Raw genomic sequence first — 22864 nt, forward strand, 5'->3', positions numbered from 1 at the left:
AAACTGTACTGACAAAAGATAGACAGCACCTTGCACTTTAATAAAGTGGTTGATTAATGGGCCTCTAGGCATTATATTTTGCAAAATAATATAAAATATAATCTGCAATATACAAATGTACAATGTCATCTAAATTATAGGATGAACATGTTTTGTGACTTGAAGTAATATTAAAAAATCACTGAAAACTATATTTAACTTTGAAAAATATAATTCTACAACTTTGGATGGTACCTTGCACAAAACTTCCCCAGAAACGAGTGCTTTTCTCCAAATTTCTGATGGACTCCTTGTTTTTTCTACATAAGGCATTCTTCTTCTCTTGCTCCAATTGTTCTGCTTTTCTTGTCCAATTGCAACTCAGTTCTTATCTCTAAATTCTAAGGTTCAAATTTGTTTCTTTTTTTATACTCTTTTTTTGTATAGCTCTTGCATTTCTAGAAATATCAGGACTCTTCCTATCATGGAAATGTCTCTCCTTTTTTAATCCTATTGGCAATCATTACTTAATCATTGGAAGAATGTGATCAATTCAAAGAACTCTTAAACATTAAAAAAGCTAGTGAAAATCTGATCTAGCTGTGGTATAAGCATGAGCATTTCTCAATGAGTAATTAAAAGTAAAGCCATTCCTAAAGCAAATATCTGGATCAGAATGAAATCTGTCATATGCTCTAACTATTTGGCACTCCAGATGTTCTACAAAGAAAAAGAATTGTACCATTTTGTCTGAAACATCAGTTGAGTTCAGAGATTACTGTGTAGTAAACTACCACATGTTTTTAAGTTGAATTTCTAGCCTACGTATTGTACATATTGTAAGCCTATGTATTGTACATATTGTAAGCCTTATGGGAGTTTGATGGCCTTAACAAACCAAATAAATAAATAAATAAGTAAATAAATAAATGAGTTTAGTTATGAAAGCTCAATTAAGCTATTAAATGAAAAGTTAGATATCCAAAGCACTTAACATCATAAAAGGGACAATGAATTAATGCTTTTTTGAACTGACTTTTTTTCAGGTGGGTTTCCATTCTGGCTGCTCATAACAACATATCCTATGTTCATCAGCTGGTTTTATAGTGTACATATTTATGTATTACCTATTTGGCCTTATTCCCTGTTCAATAATTGATAGCAAAAGATTTGGATAAGAAAGGTTAATTAGAATACAAACTCATGAACAAGAACTATCTCTTCTAAAAATAAAAAATCAAATAGCTTATATATATATATTTTCTCAAGTTTTTGCGGGTACTTACATGTATGGCATTCAGCTTTGTTTGGGAATTTTCCCATGTCATTGTAGTTGTGCTCTTAAAGTTGTAGCAACGTTTTGGCAGAATCTCATCTGCCATCATCAGGCTTCTGTATAGCGTTCATCTGTGAGTCAGACTTTTACAGTGGAGTCAGACTTTTACAGTGGTTTCAGATTTAAATTTGGGGCAGCCTATTGCTGTGCCAGAATGGTTTTTTCTTCATCCTGACTGGTTGGGAGTCTTGGTCTGTGTTTATTGGTCTTGGAGTTTGCTGTGTTCTGCTTGATTGGTGTTTCTAATATCTTCTGTCTGCTTTGTGGCTCTTTTTGTATCTTGATTGGCTGGCAACATTGTGTTACTTTATTGGAGGCCTTTAGTGCAGCTTGGCTCCGGGTAAATGGACGTCTATCATTAGTTAGGAAGCTAGGTTTCATCTGGGTGCCTGGTTGGGATGTGTTTGACTTGGAGGTATCAGGGGGGGATCTGTTTGTGCCCAGGTGCTTATCTGGCTAGTGGTGTGGAGATTTTTTTGTTTGTGAGTGCAGGCTTCCAAATGATTGACAGTCTGGTGGAATCATCTCTTCTATTCATGCTTTCTAGTCTTTTTTCAATCTCTATGGCTTCTCTGATGATTCTGTGGCTGGGGTTTTCTATAGTGGCTAGGGTTTTGGTGCCATTGAAGTTGATGCTATGACCTGTGGCTTCCATGTGTTGGACTAGTGAGGAAGTGTGTTCCAGCTTTTTGACTGCATTTTTGTGTTCATCCCGGCGGGTACTTATTATTCTATTAGTCTGTTCAATGTATGTGGCCGGGCATGATGCACAGGGGACTTCGTATATGCCTTGGTTTTCCAGGTCAATTTTATCTTTGGGGTTTCTAAGGATGGCTGTTATTTTTCTGTCCCTGTCCTATTGTTTCTTTTATTTTTCTTATATGTACCCATTTCATGTATTCATAACTAGTATCTACTTATACCTATTATCTTGTAAGCGATTGACAAATCAAAAATAATCGAAAGGGAAATTGTGAGAAACATAATGCTTTCCATAACAAACTGTTTTTATTGTTCTGCTAACCATTGTTCTGCTTTTAAAGTTGTAGCTACAACCTTAAAAGCACAACTATAATGACGTGGGAAAATACCCGAACAAAGCTGAATACCCTACATATAAATACCTGTGAAAACTTAAGAAAATATATTCAGCTTTGTTCGGGTATTTTCCCACATCATTATAGTTGTGCTATTATTATAGCAATGTTTCAGCAGAATCTCATCTGCCATCCTCAGGCTTGTGTATTGGGTTCTTTTTAATCTTGTGTGTCAGGCTTAGCAGCCATTTTTTGTTTGAATTTGGTGCTGGCTTTCTGCTTTATTTGAATGGTTTTTTCCTCATCTTGATTGGCTGGGAGTCTAGGTCTGTTTTTATTGGTCTTCGAGTTGCTGTGTTCTTCTTTGGTTGGCAACATTGTGTTTTGTGCATTGGGGTTTCTTAGTGCAGCTTGGTTTCTTGTGAATGGCCGATAATTATTTATTAGGAATGAAATTATCGGCCATGAGATTCTGCCGAAAAGTCGCTATAATAAAAGCACAAATATTAAGACGTGGGAAAATACCCGAAGAAGCCTAAATACCATACATATAATTACCCGCAAAAACATAAGAAAATATATGTATGTATGTATGTAGGTCTAGGTGTGTTCGGGTCTTTTCCTGTGTAAGATTAAGAGTATGTTGGCGATGTTTCAGTGAGGTCCCACTCGCCATCCTCAGGCTGGTGCTTTCGGCTTTGTGCCAGTTCAAGCAGTATGTGATCGGAGCTGCCGTCTCTCTATAAATACTGGGGGCTGGTGTGGTGGGCTGGTGTGCTGCGCTGCTGCCTCTTGATTGGAAGCCCAGCCCAGCACTCCAGCCCCCCAGTATTTATAAAGAGACGGCAGCTCCAATCACACACTGCCTTCACTGGCACGAAGCTGAAAGCACCACGCTGAGGATGGCGAGTGGGACCTCACTGAAATGTCGCCAAGGTACTCTTAATCTTACATGGGAAAAGACCCAAACACACCTAGACCTACATACCTGTACCCGTGAAAATCTACGAATATATATATATATATATTTTCTGAGGTTCTCGGGTATTTGTATGTGGATCTTTGGTTGTTGGGTTTTCTCCGCGTAGATTGAAGTATCTAGGCAACATTTCGATGAAGTCTCATTCATCATCTTCAGGCTTCTGTCTCCAGCTCTGTGCTTCTCAGAGTTGTGCTTCTCTGAGAAGCACAGAGCCGGAGACAGAAGCCTGAAGATGATGAATGAGACTTCATCAAACGTTGCCTAGATACTTCAATCTTACGGAGAAAACCCGAACAACCAAAGATCCATATATATATATATATATATATATATATATATATATATATATATAGAGAGAGAGAGAGAGAGAGAGAGAGAGAGAGAGAGAGAGAGAGAGAGAGAGAGAGAGGGAGAGGGAGAGGGAGAGATCCAAACTACATTTAATATTTAATATTAAATACATTTAATATGGCAAATGCTGGAAGAAATATATAATATAGAGAATGTATTATCTGCAATAATGAAAAAAATACATATTTTCTTACGAAACACAATTCTAGATGGCTCACAACAGTTGTCTAAAACCAAATTTCACAAAAGCTGAAAACAGAAGAAGGAAAACAAAATTATCTGATGCCACAACCAATCTATTTTGATGCAGCCAAAACTACTATATTGAAGCTCAATGCATCCCAGTGCATGGGGAAAGGGCCAGCTCTTTAGGATCTTCTGGAAAGTTAAGAAGGTGGCAGCCCTCTTACAAACAACCTCAACCACTTAGTAATCCTTGCATGAAATGTAGTATCTTGTGCTATGGAATCCCTTCCCATCGTCTGCTATTTTCTGGTACTTTGTGTCCTGTTATGAATCAAGAAATGGAAAAATGAGAGGAGGCAAATCTAGTTAATAGAGATAATAATTGCTTGACAATTATTCTAGAGTTGAACTAAATGGTCATTTAACATTGAAAGTGCAGCAAGCAAATTTAGATATCTAGATGTGGAGGTGGAAAAGCTAAAACTGTTGTATCCTCCCTTCCACTATAATCCTTGGTTTAGCCCTTTTGCAATTGCTATAAAATGACCCAATTCTTGATTGTTGGTTGCTTCTGTGAAGTTTGAAGGAGAATAATCTATTTATATATTCTTCTAATACTTCACCAAGTCATCTTATGATCACTACAAGGGGTACATCGTGAATCAGCGTAGCACAAAAACTGTAAGTACCATATTCCCATTTTTGAATAGTTGTGTGATGACCCGGGGCATGGCACAAAAGCAACACAGTCACATAAGTAAGAAGAGTCCCTTTAATACCTCCAACTTTGCTCCAAATGTCCAGGTTACCTTCGGCTGGAGAAAAAACTCTCCCAAGAACAGTCTTCAAGTGGACGAAATTCAGTCCAAAAACAAAGTACATACAAACTATAAATAAAAATCCACATAAACCATGCTGCAGTAATTAACTTGACAGGGCAGGAGAAGGAATTGCAGACTTGAAAGGTCAGCAAAACACACACAGTTGGGGAAACACCAGGAACCCAGATTAGCCTTGACAATACCAGATAATTCACAATTTGCTCTCAACCGTTTGTTGTGTGCAACTTCCCTTTTTAAACACTGCTGTCCCAGCTGCAGCTAATGAAGATAATCAGGGCCCTTACCTCCCCCATAAGCCACGCAACTCACATTGCTCCCTTCTTCATTCCTTCTTGCATGCCCTAGGATGAAGAGGGGGTGGCCTGGATCTTCCTCTGAATTCCCTTTCCCTTGCTCTACCTCTTCCCTGCTCTGCCCAGCCGGACATTGCCCTTCCCCAGTTTCTTCCACAGCCAGTGCAGCCACACTCCCCCTCCATGGCAGCGGTTCAACTGTTTGAGCTGTTCCAAATCAGATTACCACAGGGGCATAACAAGTTGAATCAATATTCATAAGAAAAATACTGCATGAACAATAATAACCTTTCTTAGAAAATAAAATTTTCCCAAAGAAACGCAGTGGTGATCAAATCAATAAAATCATTCTCCACCAACAAGAAAAAGCACACACACTATGAAAGGCAATCACCATGCCGTATTGTGTAATCCCAGGACAGATTGTGTCAGTCGAAAAAGCCACTCTCATTTGCAGGGTGCTGTATTTGGTCAGGAAGAACCAATAATTCAAGGCCTTCAAAGGAAATAGAGGCATTACATCATGCTGTTGACAAAAGAAACATCAATCTAGCAAAGTTGACATGTTCAACAAAAGTACAACAACAAGGTCTCTAGGGGTAACAAAACTTGGCTAACTTTTTGGGATTAGAAGCAGGAGGGAAAGTATTACCAAGATTAGAGCCGTGGTGGCACAGTCTTTAGAATGCAGTATTGCACGCTGACTCTGCCCACTGCTAGGAGTTCAATCTTGACTGGTTCAAGATTGATTCAGCCTTCCATCCTTCTGAGGTCAGTAAAAAGAATCTAGATTGTTGGGGGCAATATGCTGATACTGAAAACCACTCAGAGAGTGCTGTGGAGTGGTCGGTAAGTCTAAATATTATTGCTAGGTGCTATTGCTGTTAGCCTAGGAAGATAAAACTGTACCTTGAATGGAGCAAACACCTATTGTGTTTCAAGTCAAAATTTGGAATGTATTAATGACATTAGTTGGAGTCAAGCTTGAATTGAAATAGATGTTAGAACAACAGCACATCTTTATTTTATTATTTTTTTGCTTCTCTCTGTGTGTGTATCTCTCTCTCTCTCTCTCTCTCTCTCTCTCTCTCTTTCTTGATGTGGCAAACCTAAAGAAAACTCTGATTTCCTTACTTCAGCAACCATATTACCATTTTTATCTAGATGATTAAAACATTACACATTTATTTCTATGCTAGTACATCAGATAACTATACAACATCATCTAAATTGGAAGAGTCTAGTCTAATATACTAAGTGGATCTATGACGGAGAATAACAAAAAGGAAGATGAAATATACAGTTTGGGTGTTTCCCCCCGCCTAATGCTTCCCCCATTTTTCTGTGGATATCCTATAGGCTACAGTATTGCTTGCAGATAATGAGAGATTAATTGTGAAAGTAAAGGGAGAAACATGTTTCCGTTATCAAAGCTGTTGCCTCAGGCCGAACTCTACCACCATGAAAACCAAAATGTTTTCTTTTATCAGAGTTTCCTTTTTCTGGCACCTGAAATTATTTCTTTCATGTCTGATATGAAGAATGAGGCTGCACAGCTCCCTGGAGATCAGTGATTGTTACCTTGGTCTCATAACATATTGGCAGTCAATGTGGCATCCATGTACACCTGTCACTCAAGTTCAGCTAAATGCAGATGTGATAGGAATTCCTAAGTTCACACTCTTAGATCCGGCACGGCAAACACCCAAGCATACATACCCACAACATTAAGTGCCTGCTATACAAGCTGCACATTTCAAAGGGTGCTGAAATGCAATCATGCCTGTTTAACACAATGAACTTGCATTAGCATTCCTGCAGGGAAAACGGAAATAAATAAGAATGCCTACGAAGAAAGAAACAAAGCTTAATTTTCCTTCAGACAGATATCTTTTGCCAGCACAAGACACAGTGAAAAGAAGTACAAGACACACAATGGATATTCAATTCTCTTTGTTGGAAAGTGAACTAAAACCTTTTTAACGAAAGCTGCAAGTGGGGGAGGCTTTTTGTTTGGTTCAGGGATAGCACAAGTTAGAGAGAAAAGACAAAATGTCGTCAGAAAAGCTAAATACAAATACAATAAGTTCATTGAATAAGTTCATTACTTTAAGAAGATTGCTATTCTTCTATCCAGAAAGCATTAGAGTCCTACACTATTACACAAAAAAGAACAAAAGAGAATATTGGGCAAAATAAGAAAAAATGCATGGAGTAAAGAACATGAATGTGCATATTTGTGTAAATATCTGAAATCATCCATATACAAAGCTGAACATTCAGGTTTAGGTGAACTGGATTTGCTCATCCAAATAATCTAACGCTTTTGGCTACTGAGACAAAATGTGTAGCACAGGGTGATGGAAAATGCAAACCGATTTTTAAAAAGCAAATTGTCAATTTACCTCCTGGGCTAAAGTAAATAGTACATTCACATTTTTTTAAAAGGAAAAAATGTGACAACAAGCCCAAATGCATTAATCTTATATTTATAAATGCATCGCTTTATTGAACCATTTGTCCATTCTTATATGTTGATTTATAATAAACGTAACATGATTCATCATGTCATCTTGTAAGTAAACGTGACACTTCATTAAACACAGTAATCAAATTTAAGCAGTCCCACTTTCATGTTAACAACAGAGACCTTAACATTTCTATTGCTCTGGAGATGCTCCTACAATAATGAACAGGAAGAGGGGATGAGGGAAATCACCGAACAGTAGTAGATCTCGGATAGTTGCTGAAGAAAATAAATATATTTGCATTGGGATACTTAGAAATTTCTTTCTCAGGTTAAACACAGTGCCAGAAAGTTCTATGGAACTTTCTTTAAAACATCATGCTGGATGCTCCATCCATTAATGTGGGTAGGGGGGTTGTTGAATGCATTATAATAAATACCATGTAACCAAAATTAGTATTTTAAGACCTATTTATGTCAGTGAGAGGTGTTGACAATTGTGATATTATGTATGCTTTTCTCAAATCAGACCAAAGTGATCTCATAGCGACTAAAAATGGATTTTGCAAATAAAAATTATGCTTTTTGATAATATTGGTCTTTTTAAAATAAAAATAAAAACCTGGCTCTATGTGAATAACACCGGAAAGCTATAGATTGAATAATGTGGAGCATTCTGGTAAGTCTGTTTACAGCTTGCATTTTAAAAGGAATCTCTCTTCCCCATTCTACTATTTTTTGCATTTACCATATGGAATGACACTGCAAGCTGGCAAGTGCAAGAATAAAGTAAAATATTTTTATCTGATAGCATTAGCTGCAGTTTCATCTGGGAATAGAGACATCTGAGCAACACTTGTTATCCAAGTTTGCCCTGCATTAAGCAACCATATTTTTTAAAAAATGAGTTTCTTTGAAAAGTGGTTCCACTGAATTATGAATTATGAATTCTGGTATTATATTATGTCTTCTGCAAAAAGATACATTTACATTTGCTTAATCCTTTCCTTCAAAAACAAGAGAAGTGCAATTCCATATATTCACACGGGTGTTACAGTAGACGCTGATACTGTTTTAAGAACAGCTGCCCATACTGTGTAGCATATGAGTTCTGAAATTTTAGATGACTTTTAAGAACATTATGTAATGTGGTTAGAAGTGTGATATTCAAAGCAAACGAAAAAAAATTCCCATACAACAGCTTTCCTAAGCTCTCTGCTTTTAACCCTTTGTTCATATACAGAAAATCTATATATATATATAAAAGCAAAATACCAGTCGCGCATCATCACAAAATCTCCAAAACCATAAAGCCTACAAACTTGAAATTTGGCAGATATGTTCCTCTAGGCTTCTAGGTGCTCACCAAGAAAGGATTTTTCTAAATGACCATCAGAGCATTTGTATTTCCTATATTATTATTAACACACTCTGATGCTAAGGAGTTTTACTCCCCTTCCCCACCTGAAAAGAAATCGGTTCCAAATGCAAAACATAAGCAGAGGAGAGGAGTTTCAGTTTTAGTTTCACAGCAGCAACCAGCTTTAGTACAGAACAGTTGAACTAAGCCACTCCGAGGCTCCATGCTATCTCCTTCTTGCTCACATAACAAATACTGTTTCAGTTTCCAAGCAGCCTTCAACTCTCTCACACACTGACAGGACGCTAGCCATATGAATACCAATGGCATAATTTTTCCCCTTACTTTCCTCCCCCAAAACTAAGCCTGACCACCTAGTTTCATAGCAAAGCTATAACTTGATCATGTAGCAGACCAAAATGCGTGTTGGCTTACATCATTAGCTTCAAGTTCTATAATGATTCAGATGGATTTATACACAATATATTTGTAAACAGTACATCAGCTTGGTGCCAGTGCTTGCTAGAGGTTCTGTTAATTGTAATCCTAGTATATTCAGATGATCTGGAATAGTCGGTATTTGTGAAAGTTACCCTTCTCCTTACCTGTCCTATACTGAAGAAATATATCCTTGACATTTTATTATCCCAGTCACAGCATAAGAGAGTTGGAAGGGACCTTGGATGTCTTCCAAGTCCAACTACCTTTGAAGCAGGAGATCATATAACCTAATTTGGGTAATGAAACATCTGCAAAAAAAAAAACCCCAACCAAGCTAAAAGGACCCCCTCGTTTCAACCTTGAGCTACAAATATTCTCCTTTATTGAGGCCCTATACCATTTCAGACAAATGGCTGCCCAATCTCTTCTTAAAAACCTCCAGTGATGAACCACCCATAATTTCTGGAAGCAAGCTGTTTCACTGATTAATTGTTCTCGCTTCAGGAAATTTCTTCTTAGTTCTAAGTTGGATCTCTCTTTGATAAGTTTCCATCGATTGCTTCTTGTCCTGTCCTCCGGTGCAGGAAGAGAGATATTATTTCTAGGGTTGGGATCCATGGAAAATGTCTGCCTTGGAGGTCCCACCCACTTCATGTCACTTGAAGGGAAATCAAAGGCATATTCAAGATTGACAGACTCTATTTGGAATATACAGCCCCAAAAGTAGTGAAAACCATGCTATAAAGGTTATCAGCAGCTGCATTTTGAATTGTACTCAGAAGCCTCTTCTCAACCAACCAATACAGGTTATTCAGCTAAAACTGCTGTCACACATCATGAAGTGGGCAACTGCATATTGAGTAATTTCAGAGCAATCTTCAGAAATAACCTCAAGTACAAGACATTACAGGTGGCAGGTAATGAGTGCTCCAGAATTTTCATTTCCAAGAATGGTCACATTTTGAGGATTGGTTGAAAATGGGGAAAGATTCTCCTGACTGTCTTCATCTATTGCTCCTTGAAGGACTGCTAAGCCTATGAAAAACTTCAGATCATGTAACTGCTACTTCCAAAAGAGTACAAGCCCATTAAAAGCCAAAACTGAACCAAGATTGAGCCATTTGGTCTTATGGGTTATGTTGAGTCTAATTCATCAGATCTATCAAACACTGGGTTTTGGTCTCTTCCTCATCTTCTGCTCAGCCCAGTCAGGAGAAATACTACTAGGTATAATTCATATATTTATGACATCCAAACTGACACAACGCTGGTTTAGTACCAATGTTAAATTATATGGGAGGAAAACTACTCTGCAGCAATCCACAAAGGAGTAGCCAAGGTAATGACTTCTCATAACCCACCACTATTGACTGGACCCACACTCAGGAAGAAGTGAAACACATGACTAAGGGTCTCCAACCTTTAGACCTTTCAGGTGATCCAGATCCAATCAGCGGTAACCAGATTGCACTTTTGCTTCTGAGAGATCTAATAGAATCTAGAAGGATCCTAGAAGGACACACTCACCTCATCCAAGACACATCTCATATTGTTTAGAATAGTCAATCTAATTTCTGTCTCAGAATCAGGACTGAAATCTGATTGGGAGAAATCCATATGTTCCATTCTATCCAGAATCCTCTGTAACGTATAAGCAAACTTTGTTTCTTGCAAGCCAGATATAATAGAATTTCAGTTCCACTGTCACTCTCTGATTGTTTTCTTCTCCCTTATATTTTCACCCACTCTCTGAATTCTTCTCCTTCCTTTAATATCACACAAACAAGTTATTCCTTCAAGTTCATCCTTCCCTCAATTTCTCTAGTTACAGTTCAGTCTTCAACTTTTGCCAACTTTCTGACCCCTTTCTAACTCTTCCCCTCTCCTTTGTTTGATCATTCTCTATTCATAAATAGTAACTTTTTCCATCTTATTATCTCCTTTTACTTTGAGAGTTCTCCAAGGGTGTCACAACATTCTGCACAACCCCTTTGCAAACAAACAGTGGCACCCTGCTATATGCTACGAGTATAAAGCATCTGATACTTATTTATTTATTTATTTTATTTTGTCAAGCAATTATTAGATAACAGGTATAAGTATAAACATAGTTATGAATACATGAAATGGATACATATAAGAAAAAAAAGAATAGGACAGGGACAGTAGGCACGTTGGTGTACTTATACACGCCCACTACAGACCTCTTAGGAAAGGGGTGAGGTTGTTATGTCCTCGGGACTGACACAAGTTCCCCCTCAGGTCCGTTCATACTGCGGGGGCGTTTGCAGCCCCCATTGGCTGGCTCCCTTCGACAGCCGGCTATAAAAGCCGGCTGCTAGGTCGAGCCAGCCGCTGTTCGCTGGAAGGTCTGTTGTTAGCTTACAGACGCGACAGCCCCCTTTATTCCCCTGAATAAAGTGTGTTATTGAGATGCTCTGGTGTGGCCTCCCCTTTGTTCCGAGCTATAACATTGGCGACGAGGATGGGATCTGGCCAACCAGCAGCAATACCAAAAGAGCTGAAACACACACCAAAATGCTGAACCGTAGCCGTGCCGTTTGAGAGCTCGGTCAGTCGTGATTGCGGAAGTGAAAGTGGAGCGTGTAGCCGCTCAGTTCAAAAAAGCTACGTGAGAGAAGTGGGGCACTGAGAACCTCAGCCGCCCAGCATTGAGCACAGAATCCAACCGCTGCTGTTCGGATTCTGCTTGTTAGCGAAGCTTTCGACGCTGCGCTCACAGCCACCAGAACACATAGGCGCGCGATTTGAATAGCTGTCAGCACGACGCTACAGCTATAGTCGCCTACGCCCTTGTAAGGGCGCAAAATTCAAACGGAAGTCAGTTACGGCACTACAGCAATAGCCGCCATAGTCACACAGAGCGTGTAACCCAGAGAGATCCTCTAGAGCTGAAGCAGCGCTGTGAGCTGCAGCTGCCACTCTTATCAGGGCCTTGTATTCCCAGAGAGAGATTGGTCAGTCTACCAACAGACTGAACACCCAATATGAATTCAAATCCAGTGTTTCCACCATTTAAGCCAGATGAAGACAAGTGGGACTCTTACAGAAACCGCTTCAATCACTACCTTGATGCCATCGGTCTAGCCGATGCTACAGAGAACAGGAAGAAATTGTACTTCCTGAGTTACTGCGGGGCCACAGTATTCGATACCGCCACAGCGCTACTCGCTCCAAGGGAATTAAAGAACGTTCCGTGGTCCGAGCTGTTGGAGACACTCTCTAACCATTATTCCCCAAAGCCATCGCAGATAGCGAGACGTTTTGCCTTTCGTATGAGGAAACAAACAGATGGAGAATCTATAAATCAGTATATGGCCGCCCTGAGAACCGCAGCTCTCCACTGCGAATTTAAAAATTACCTAGACGACATGCTCCTGGATCAACTCGTCTGTGGAGTCAGAGATGTAAGGTTACAGAGGCGGTTGCTGGCCAGAAAAGATCTCAACCTCACCCAGGCAATCGAGGAAGCTTTGGCCGCTGAACTAGCGACACAGTCGGCCGCTGAAATACAAGGAAGCGCAGCCAAACCCAGTCCGGTCACTGTTCATTCCGAGGAAGCAGTGAGTGAAGAAGACCCCACCGAACACTTAGAAGTGCATCGCCTCAAACCTTTCAAACAGCCACAGGTAGGAGCTAGGCCAAAAAACGGCAACGTGCCTAAACACATCCTGTTGTGCCTCTCCTGCGGGGGGTCCCATGCCAGAACGACTTGCAGGTTCAGGAACGCCACCTGCAACAATTGCGACAAGAAAGGCCACATCGCCAGGGCCTGCCAGGCAACGCACACGGCTCCACAAAAGTCATCGTCCCCTTACTCCCCTCTGGGGCCACCCAGGCAAGTAGAAAATTGTTATACATGCTACCAAGCTAACCACACTTTTTTGACACCTAATAAAATTACCCTCTCTATTCATTTAGAAGGTAAACCCTGTCTTATGGAAGTCGATACCGGATCAGCACTATCGATCATCTCTTGGAGCACACTTAAGAAAATACGACCCAGCCTGTCCAGGAAGCAACTCCAGAAGAGTCGTCTCACCTTGAGGGATTACCAGGGGAAGAATATTCCAGTACTCGGAACAGGCAAGTTCCTCGTTAGATTCAAATCCTTTAAAGGCCATCTGCCTCTAGTGGTGGTAGATGGTGCCCTCCCTAGCCTTTTGGGGTTGGATTGGTTCCCCTATCTCGGCCTTAGCTTAACGGGAGTACATGCTGTCTCACCTTCCGATATCGACTCACTATTTTCAGACTATGCTGATGTGTTCAGCAATGAATTGGGTTGTTATAATGGTACGCCCATTTCCTTTTCGGTGGACCCCCAAGCAGTTCCCGTCCGTTTAAAACCGCGCAGAGTACCATTTGCTCTGCGCGCTAAGCTGGATGCAGAACTGGACAAATTGCTCAAACAAGGGGTGATTGAGCCCACGGATTTTGCTAAATGGGAGACTCCAATTGTCACACCACTTAAAAAAGATGGTAGTATAAGAATGTGTTCTGACTATAAGACCACAATTAACCGCTATCTACAGACTAGCGCATACCCAGTCCCAGTAATCCAACACTTACTACACACATTTGAACCGGGAACCATATTCGCCAAATTGGATATGTCACAGGCTTATCAGCAATTTCCTGTGGATAACCAAACGGCCGAACTACAAACTATTGTCACCCACAGAGGGGCATTTTGATGCAAGCGCCTCCAATTTGGCGTTAGCGTCGCCCCAGGAATCTTCCAGTCATTAATGGAATGGATACTGCAAGGCCTCCCTGGCATAGTTCCGTACTTTGATGACATTTTGATTTCAGCCAGGGACAGGCCTCAACTTTTTATCAGAGTCAGAGCGGTATTGGATAGGTTCAGGCAGCATGGCCTCAAACTAAAAAGGGAGAAGTGTGCCATCGCCACTAGGCAGGTGGACTTTCTTGGGTATAAAATAGACGCCTCTGGCATCCACCCCGTGGAGTCTAAAGTCAAAGCCATTCACGAGGCACCCACTCCGTCTTCCAAGTCAGAATTACAAGCTTTCCTGGGTTTGCTAAACTTCTATGCGTCATTCCTACCCCACAAAGCGTCAGTAGCTGAACCGTTGCATAGACTTCTAGACAAAAACTCTCCGTGGCATTGGGGTCCCAAAGAGGAATACGCCTTTAAGGCAGTCAAATCGCTACTCACTTCGGACGCTGTCCTAATACAATTTGACCAGCGCCTTCCTCTAGTCTTAGCTGCAGATGCCTCACCTTTCGGGATTGGGGCTGTCTTAAGCCACAGACTGCCCAACGGCTCCGAAGCGCCAATCGCATTCTTTTCTAGAACCTTGTCAACAACCAAGCGTAATTATAGCCAAATTGACAAAGAGGCCCTATTTTTTGCTGCGGTCAAAAAATTCCATGAATTTCTTTTTGGTCACAATTTCGAACTTGTCACAGATCACAAACCACTGCTGGGGCTCCTCTCAGGAGAAAAACAAACACCGCAAGTCTTGTCCCCCAGGATGACTAGGTGGACCCTATTCCTGGCGGCCTACTCGTACAAACTGGTTCACCGCCCAGGAAAAAACCTCAGCCACGCCGACGCCCTCAGCCGCTGCCCATTGCCAGCACCCGTGGAGGACCCGGCCCCGGTCCATGCCATTTTCGATGCCAGTGAGTTCGACATCCCAGTCACCGCTGGCGACATCGCTCTCCACTCCAAAAAAGATAAACTTATCGCCCAGGTTCTGGACTGGGTATGGAGGGGGTGGCCGGGCAGTAATCTCTCAACTGAATTCTCACCGTTCAAAACCCGCCAGCAAGAACTTTCCAGTTTACAGGGCTGCCTGTTATGGGGGACCAGAGTTGTCATTTCAAAACCGCTGCGCACACCCGTCCTGAAGGCGTTACACGAGGGGCACCCTGGCATCGTCCGGATGAAAGCGTTGGCTCGGAGTTACGTCTGGTGGCCGGGCATGGACGACGAGATCACGAAATGGGTAAGCTCCTGCCGCCCCTGTCAAGAATCCAGGCCAGCACCACCGATCACCACCCCAACCAAATGGGAAAGTACCAACGCACCGTGGTCACGGTTGCACCTTGATTTAGCCGGGCCCTTCCACGGCAAGACCTTCCTGGTGGTCGTGGATTCGTTCTCCAAATGGATCGATGTGGCCCTCCTACCCACAACCACCACCCAAGCAATTGCCCAGGCTCTGACCCGCTTATTTGTTACACACGGTCTGCCTGACACCATAGTCTCAGACAATGGCCCCCAATTTACGTCTACAGAATTCAGCCGGTATGCCACCAACCTGGGCATCCGGCATATCCTAACGGCCCCTTTCCATCCCGCCAGCAATGGGTTGGCGGAAAGAGCCGTTGGCAAGATTCACTCAAGACGACTGGCACTCCAGACTCTCTCGTTTTCTCTTAAGCCAACACTCGACCCCATGTACTGTCACAAACAAGTCCCCAGCCGAATTACTGATGGGCAGACGTCTAAGGACAGTGCTAGATAGACTGCATCCCCACTATTGCCCAGACACACCATTGGGCTCTAACACTAGGGTCAGGAGTTTTGTATTACAGGACCAAGTTTTTGTCAGGAACTACGTAGGCGATCCCCTGTGGATACCTGGGAAGATCGTGGCCATCACCGGGCCAAGGTCATACCGCATCCAGTTGGGGGACGGGCGTATCTGGCGGAGGCATCTGGACCAGATAAGAAGTCGCCAGGGCAAACAGGCCGACGCTGACCCAGGGACTTCAGTGACCCTCCAATCGCCGCACCCGAATCCTAGCTTGGACCTCCAGAGTGACCAGTCGCCACCAGCCGAGTCGAGGGAACGGACGGTAGACCGGGACCGTCCTACAGAGTCATCAGCCATACCAGCCGATGACACCACCGGGTTGCGTGGCAATGACAATTTAACAATCCAACCCGAGGACTGTGACCACTCCCAGACTCCAGTCCGGACCCCAGATCGACCCTGTTGCCCGGCAAGGCCAGTTCCTGACTCCCAGAACTCTATGCCACTTTGTGCATCGTCAGAACTGCGCCAGTCGGGGCGCTCACACAAACCACCAGCTTACTTAAAGGACTATTCGTGTTCCTATCTAGGGGGAAGGGGTGTTATGTCCTCGGGACTGACACAAGTTCCCCCTCAGGTCCGTTCATACTGCGGGGGCGTTTGCAGCCCCCATTGGCTGGCTCCCTTCGACAGCCGGCTATAAAAGCCGGCTGCTAGGTCGAGCCAGCCGCTGTTCGCTGGAAGGTCTGTTGTTAGCTTACAGACGCGACAGCCCCCTTTATTCCCCTGAATAAAGTGTGTTATTGAGATGCTCTGGTGTGGCCTCCCCTTTGTTCCGAGCTGTAACAGAGGTCAATAGTAGACAGTTTAAGGTTAAAATTTGGGGGGTTTGGGGAAGAAACCAGAGCCAGGTAGGGTATTCCAGACATTGACCACTCTGTTGCTGAAGTCTTATTTCCTGCAATCAAGTTTGGTGCAGTTTATTTCATATTACCTCTTCAAATTGCTTGATTCCTTCCTCCATTACCCCCAATCACTGTTGAATGTTGACCTCCTACCCACTTAGTTGCTCTCACAAGGGTGTATATGGGTATGTGGGTGGGGTGGGGTGGAGATTAAAAAAAGGCACATGATAAAAGTAGTGGTATGCTATTATTCTGCAAGTTGCCTTAATAGTGCAACGGGATGCCACACATCTGCATGCACCCTTACAGTGCAATGCTCCTTTAGTATATGGTCCAAGGTTATTCTGATTATTCTTTAACGAGATTGTAATGATAGAGATTGTTTGATGTAGTGGTTAAAGCACCACACTAGAAACTGGGAAATCATAAGTTCAAGTCCCACTTTAGGCACAAAACCAGCTAAGTAAACTTGGGCCTGTCATTTCCCTCTCAGCCCCACAAAAAAGGCAACTTTCTACATCTGCAATCTTGCCCCCTCCCCCCACCCCCAAAATAAAAAACAAACAAACCCACAATCCTGCAGGGACTTGTCAGGACAGTTTCACAGAGTCAGCATTGACTCAAAGGCCCACACTAAGTGGAAGTTTATCTCAATCTCCAAATCAATCTTTATGGTTTGTGGCTCAAAATCCAATTCATTTTCTCCTGTCATAATTTGAAAGATTTCTTATGAATGCATACCAGTCCTTGTTGCTTTCTGTGAAATTGCTCAACAAACAGGAAAATCATTTGTTAGCGGTCCCACTGTGTATAAGTCTTTCAGAAGCTCTCCTTTTGATTTCCATCTCTCTGTCTGAAAACTAGCAAACTTTACCTGCACAAAAGGAACAGTGATACTTACAAATGCAATCCCATTGGGTGGAGACATTATAAAAAGCTTTCTGTTTTTTTTAAAAAAAATATTTTTTAAAGAAACCTAACATTCATGCCAAGCTTCTAAAATTGAGGACTCTGTTCCTTCAAAAAATATGCCAATACAATTGTTTTAAACTAGCCAGTTTAGAAGTTTTTAGAAGTTACTGTATTCATACATTTGTCCTAAAAGAGTGGAAGGCGTGAAAGTTCAGACTCCAGAATCTTTCTACAAATTTGGAACCGTGTCAATCAGGCTGCATCGGAATCAATCTCAGTTGAACTGGTTTATTTTCCAAATCAGCAAATCAGGATCAGACCCAATGAAACCAAACTACCATGTTAACAAACCTGAAGCAATTAAATTTTATTGTCAGGTGATTAATTATGTGCTTCTTGCCTCCTGGAATTACTCACACAGTCTGGAATTCTGAATAAGGATTGATCAATCATACTTAAAAAAAAAAAAATCCTCCTTAATAGTTTATCGGTTTGCAACTAAGCAGCAACCAGCTGAGGGTTTTTTGTTCTGTTTTGTTTTGAAAGTAGGTTCCTGTCAACGCTTAATTTATCAAAAGACAAGTGTTAGGGAATAAGCTTTTCGGGAAACAACACTTTCTCGCATGAAAAGCTTGCTCCAGAATCCCAAAAGTCACCAAAAGGCTTTTGTATGTAGAAATAAAGAAATGCAAAGTAAATGAATTACTTTTTCCTTGTATGTTCTCAAGTGTTAATCTTATTTCTGCATGGTTTCTCAAAAGCTTTCTCTTTTTATTTCTGTATTTTTTTTTATTTCTCAAGGCCTAACTTGAGTTGTAAGGTGCAGTTTGTATAACAGAATCAAGAGGTACTTTAGAGATGACCAGTGTTGGCAAGGCTTGATGCAAACTTTTTTAAAAAATATGTGAATTATTTTCCTTCCTGAAAGTCTAGTTTTACCTCTCATAATACCCACAAAATCCGTCATTTAACTGTAGCCTAACTTGTGATACTAAAATATTGTACAACATTCAAACCAAGATCCTATTTTCCTTCCTTTTCATTGGGCACAGAGAAGATTAGCAAATGGCAGTATCTAACTACTTGGTAGTCTTAAATTTCATGAAGGGTGAATAAGAAGAAGAAAAAACAATAGAAATGATTTTCTTTCCTTAGTAGAATTACAGATTTTATCTGTGACCACAAGAGTCAGTAGGACTGGTGATTTAGCAAATTTGTGCATGTTGTCATTCTCCTTACTTAACCAAATACATTTGGGGCATCTTTCCCATTGGGAAAACAATTCATATTTATGGTTCCTTCTCCTTCCACCAACTGTTTCAGTGTTTGGAGGTGGGGGAGTAGGGGCTTTGTGGTTATTCAGTGGAGCACAAATTGCCATTCATACAGATGCACTGGCATGATTTTTGATTTGCAGGCTGCCACTGCCATTAATAACCTTCTAGGCTGTCAGGCTGTCATTCCTTGTTGCCGCAGCAATTTGTTTCAAATATAGGGGCTGATTCATGAAGAATAAAAAAAAAAGTTGTCCTATTTTATAGGGACCTCAAATATTTATGCTGCAAATGGATGAAAAGCATACCCAGGATTTTAAAGAATGTGATTGTTAAACACCAATCTCATTTTCACATTAAAAGGTAAATAGAATCTGAGGAGGAAATCTGACTGAAAATCCATCTTGGACTCATATTATTTCAACAAATGTTCCAGTTAATTTTTTTTAATGGCTGACGAAGCCATTATAATGATACAACCCATGTATCTCATTATAAAAGGTGTTGCATTGTGGTAAAGCAAGTTTGGGAAAGTTCACTCAATCTTCCAGAGGTTTTGATTTCTATTGTGTTGGTCAATCAATAGTACCCAAACTATTTTTGGTTGATTAATAAATATGCAAATGCAGAAGTTGGGGAAAATACTACATATTATTTTACAATAGACTTTTTAATTTTATATTTACTGAATGTTTTTATTTGTTCTGGTCTATGACTGTAATAAACTGACTGATTGACACTACATGCTTATTGGAACTAAGACCATTTTGTCCAATGAAGTTTCACATTTGAGCCTTATGTCAAATTGTATTCAACTTGTTTTAGGGTAAGTCACTCTGAAATTAATTTTGGCTTTCTGTGCTTGGAAGGCTTTGTCACTCCAGGAGCCTGCTAGATTTCATCTAAAATATTAATTCACATTTATTTCTGAACTTTTTCTCGTGCCTAGGCCTGGGCTTATTGCAGGAGAAAGGTAGACTTTCATTTACCTGTTTTTTTTTTTTCACATCAGACATGACATATATAGTTTCAAACAATGATTCAGGAACTATAATACTTGATTATTGGACAAGATATATACACAATAATTGACACTAATATTTTAAAGCTGAGACCTAACAAGAATTATTGAACATGGAATTTATATTTAAAGTTTTTGAATACATTTTTTTCTATCTAACAGCTAGCAGCGAACCACCAACCTGTCAATCCCATATATTTTCTTAATGTTTAATTGATAGAATACTATAGCAACAGGATTTTTATTCCCTCTCTCATTCCTTTTTTAATTTGAACTTCATGGTATTATAGGAACCTAAAGTTTCCAGTAGCATATCACACACAGACACATACACTCCCCACACACACACACCACCTTTCTTGTCAGAGAAATTGTGTATTCACTTAAAATTCACTGGAGAAATTAAGGAAGCCATCACTTGCCTATAGAAGTTAATCAAAGTCATAACGTAGATGTTTTTGAATGCCAATGAAATACCATCATGAATACCATCTGAGAACTGATACAAATAGTCCTCAGCTTACGACCATAATTGAGCCTAAAATTTTGGTTGCTAAGTGAGACAGTTGTTAAGTGAATTTTGCCCAGTTTTATGACCTCTCTTGCCACAGTTATTGAGTGAATCACGGCAGTTTTTAAGTCAGTAATATGTTGTGAAGTAAATCTGGCTTCCCCATTGACTTCGCTTGTCAGAACGTGATCACATGACTCCAGGACACTGCAACCACCATAAATACAATGGCTGCAGTGGTTGGTTACATAAATACCATCATAAATCAGTTGTCAGGTGTCTGAATTTTGATCACAAGACCATGGGGATGCTACAAGAGTCATAAGTGTGAAAAATGGTTGTAAGTCATTTTTTTCAATTCTGTTGTAATTTCTAATGGTCACTAAATGAATTGTTGTAAGTCAAGGACTACCTGTCCCCTTACCATCTGGATAATATAAAGTTGTAACTATCCCATACCATTAGAAAATCTCTATTAATCTTTAGTTCTTTTCTAAAGAAAATGTTGATATGGCAGTATATTCTCAGTGGCATCAGATTAACTAGCTGCACATAATACATTTTGATCTGTGAAAACTTTGCTGCTCTGCAATCAGCCAGGAGAGTAAGGCAGTGGTGGGATTCAAATAATTTAACAACCGGTTCTCTGCCCTAATGATTTCTTACAACAACCAATTCACCAACTTTCTGCTCAGAAAGTTAACAGCCAGTTCTCCCGAAGTGGTATAAACTGGCTGAATCCCACCACTGGAGTAAGGGAATCAGCAAAGAATCTATATATTTTAGGCATTTGAATTGCTGAATTGCTTTATCCAGGACTGAACTCCAGGCTCCTAAATCCAGTGCAGATATGTTTATAGATTTTATCTAAGCAAGATCTTATCATACTGTATAAAAAGGCCAAGATTTTTTTCTAATTAGAAAGGAGGCAGCTATCCCATTGGTAGGCATTAAAGACATTAAGAATGGGGTTGTGTTTTGGTTTCAACTCTGGCATCCTGTTATCTACTAGATGACTCTGTATGAATTTCCTGATCTTTTTTTAAAAACCTCTGGAAGGAGGAGGAGGAGGAGGAGGAGGAGGAGGAGGAGGAGGAGGAGGAGGAGGAGAGGAAGAAGAGGAGGAGGAGGAGAAGGAAGAGGAGGAGGAAGAGGAGAAGCAGAAGGAGAGGAAGAGGAAGAGGAGGAGGAAGAGGAAGAGGAAGAAGAAGAAGAGGAAGAAGAAGAAGAAGAAGAAGAAGAAGAAGAAGAAGAGGAAGAGGAAGAGGAAGAAGAAGAAGAAGAAGACCGCCTAGGTCTTTGCATTCTGGTTCTTGACATTTCAGGTTCTGACATACTGCTGTGTCTATTGTAGCCCTGTAACATTTTCTTTCCTGCTGCATTGCCCTTTTTGTTCTATGTATCCTTCCCAACCTTCCTGCATTCTAGTTTTAAATTTCCATCAAGAGATTCACTGATTTTGATGGATTGCCCCAATATGACCCTCTAGCTGAATTTCAGCATCAAACTAGAAGCGAGCACCACATCCACATTTTTTTCTCCATCCAAGTGACTGCCTTGTTCATATCTAAAACAGGATGTGGGGGGGATTCACATTTTATATGACTGCGTGGAATCCTACTCTCACATGTTACCTTAATTATCTATATTTTGCCATCCCAAATTTCATTTCTTTGTCTCATTCTACTACAAGTAATAAATTGGGGCGGGGGGGCAGGAATGAAAGGAGTAATTATATCCAATGGGCTAAGACATAGAAGGATTCAATTTGTGGCACTTCTGTTCTCTTTGTAATGGAAGAATCAGAATTTTTCCCAGTCCTTATTCTTGAGGAAGCAAATGAGTTTATCTCTGTTGGGGCTAGCTAAAAGCACATAGCACAAACTACAATTAATTAATTAATTAATTAATTAATTAATAAAAAACTACAGTTTTTAAGAAGAGACTGGACAGCCACTTGTCTGAAATGGCATGGGGTCTCCTGTTTGAGCAGGAAGAAACTCAAGGTCCCTTTCTACTCTATTCTGATTGATTGACTGATTGACACAAAAATGATGAAATGTGTGTTGTGCAATGCAAACTGCTGCATGCCATGCTTCCATCCTGACATTGGATACATACATTGCATGATATTGCCATATAATATTATTTACTCCTTTTTCCCCCCCAGGAGAGCCGTGCACCTAGCCAATCATGGCTGATCTCACAAACGAACAAAAAGCCATTAAACCTAAGCAGAACATCCCTGACAAGAACTTAGATAAAAGAATAGCCAGGAGAATTTAGGACTAGATTTGGGAATTGAAAGCATATCCCCAAAGAAGCTGTGACAATCCACTCTATTTCTGTTCCCAAGAAAATGCTATATGTACAACATAGGAAACTCCATGAAACATTTTCATTATACACCAAATGACAAGTGACAGAATGCTCATTA

Source organism: Pseudonaja textilis, chromosome 3, assembly GCF_049901715.1.
Source record: "Pseudonaja textilis isolate UNSWEBS1 chromosome 3, rPseTex1.2, whole genome shotgun sequence".
Classification (NCBI taxonomy): domain Eukaryota; kingdom Metazoa; phylum Chordata; class Lepidosauria; order Squamata; family Elapidae; genus Pseudonaja; species Pseudonaja textilis.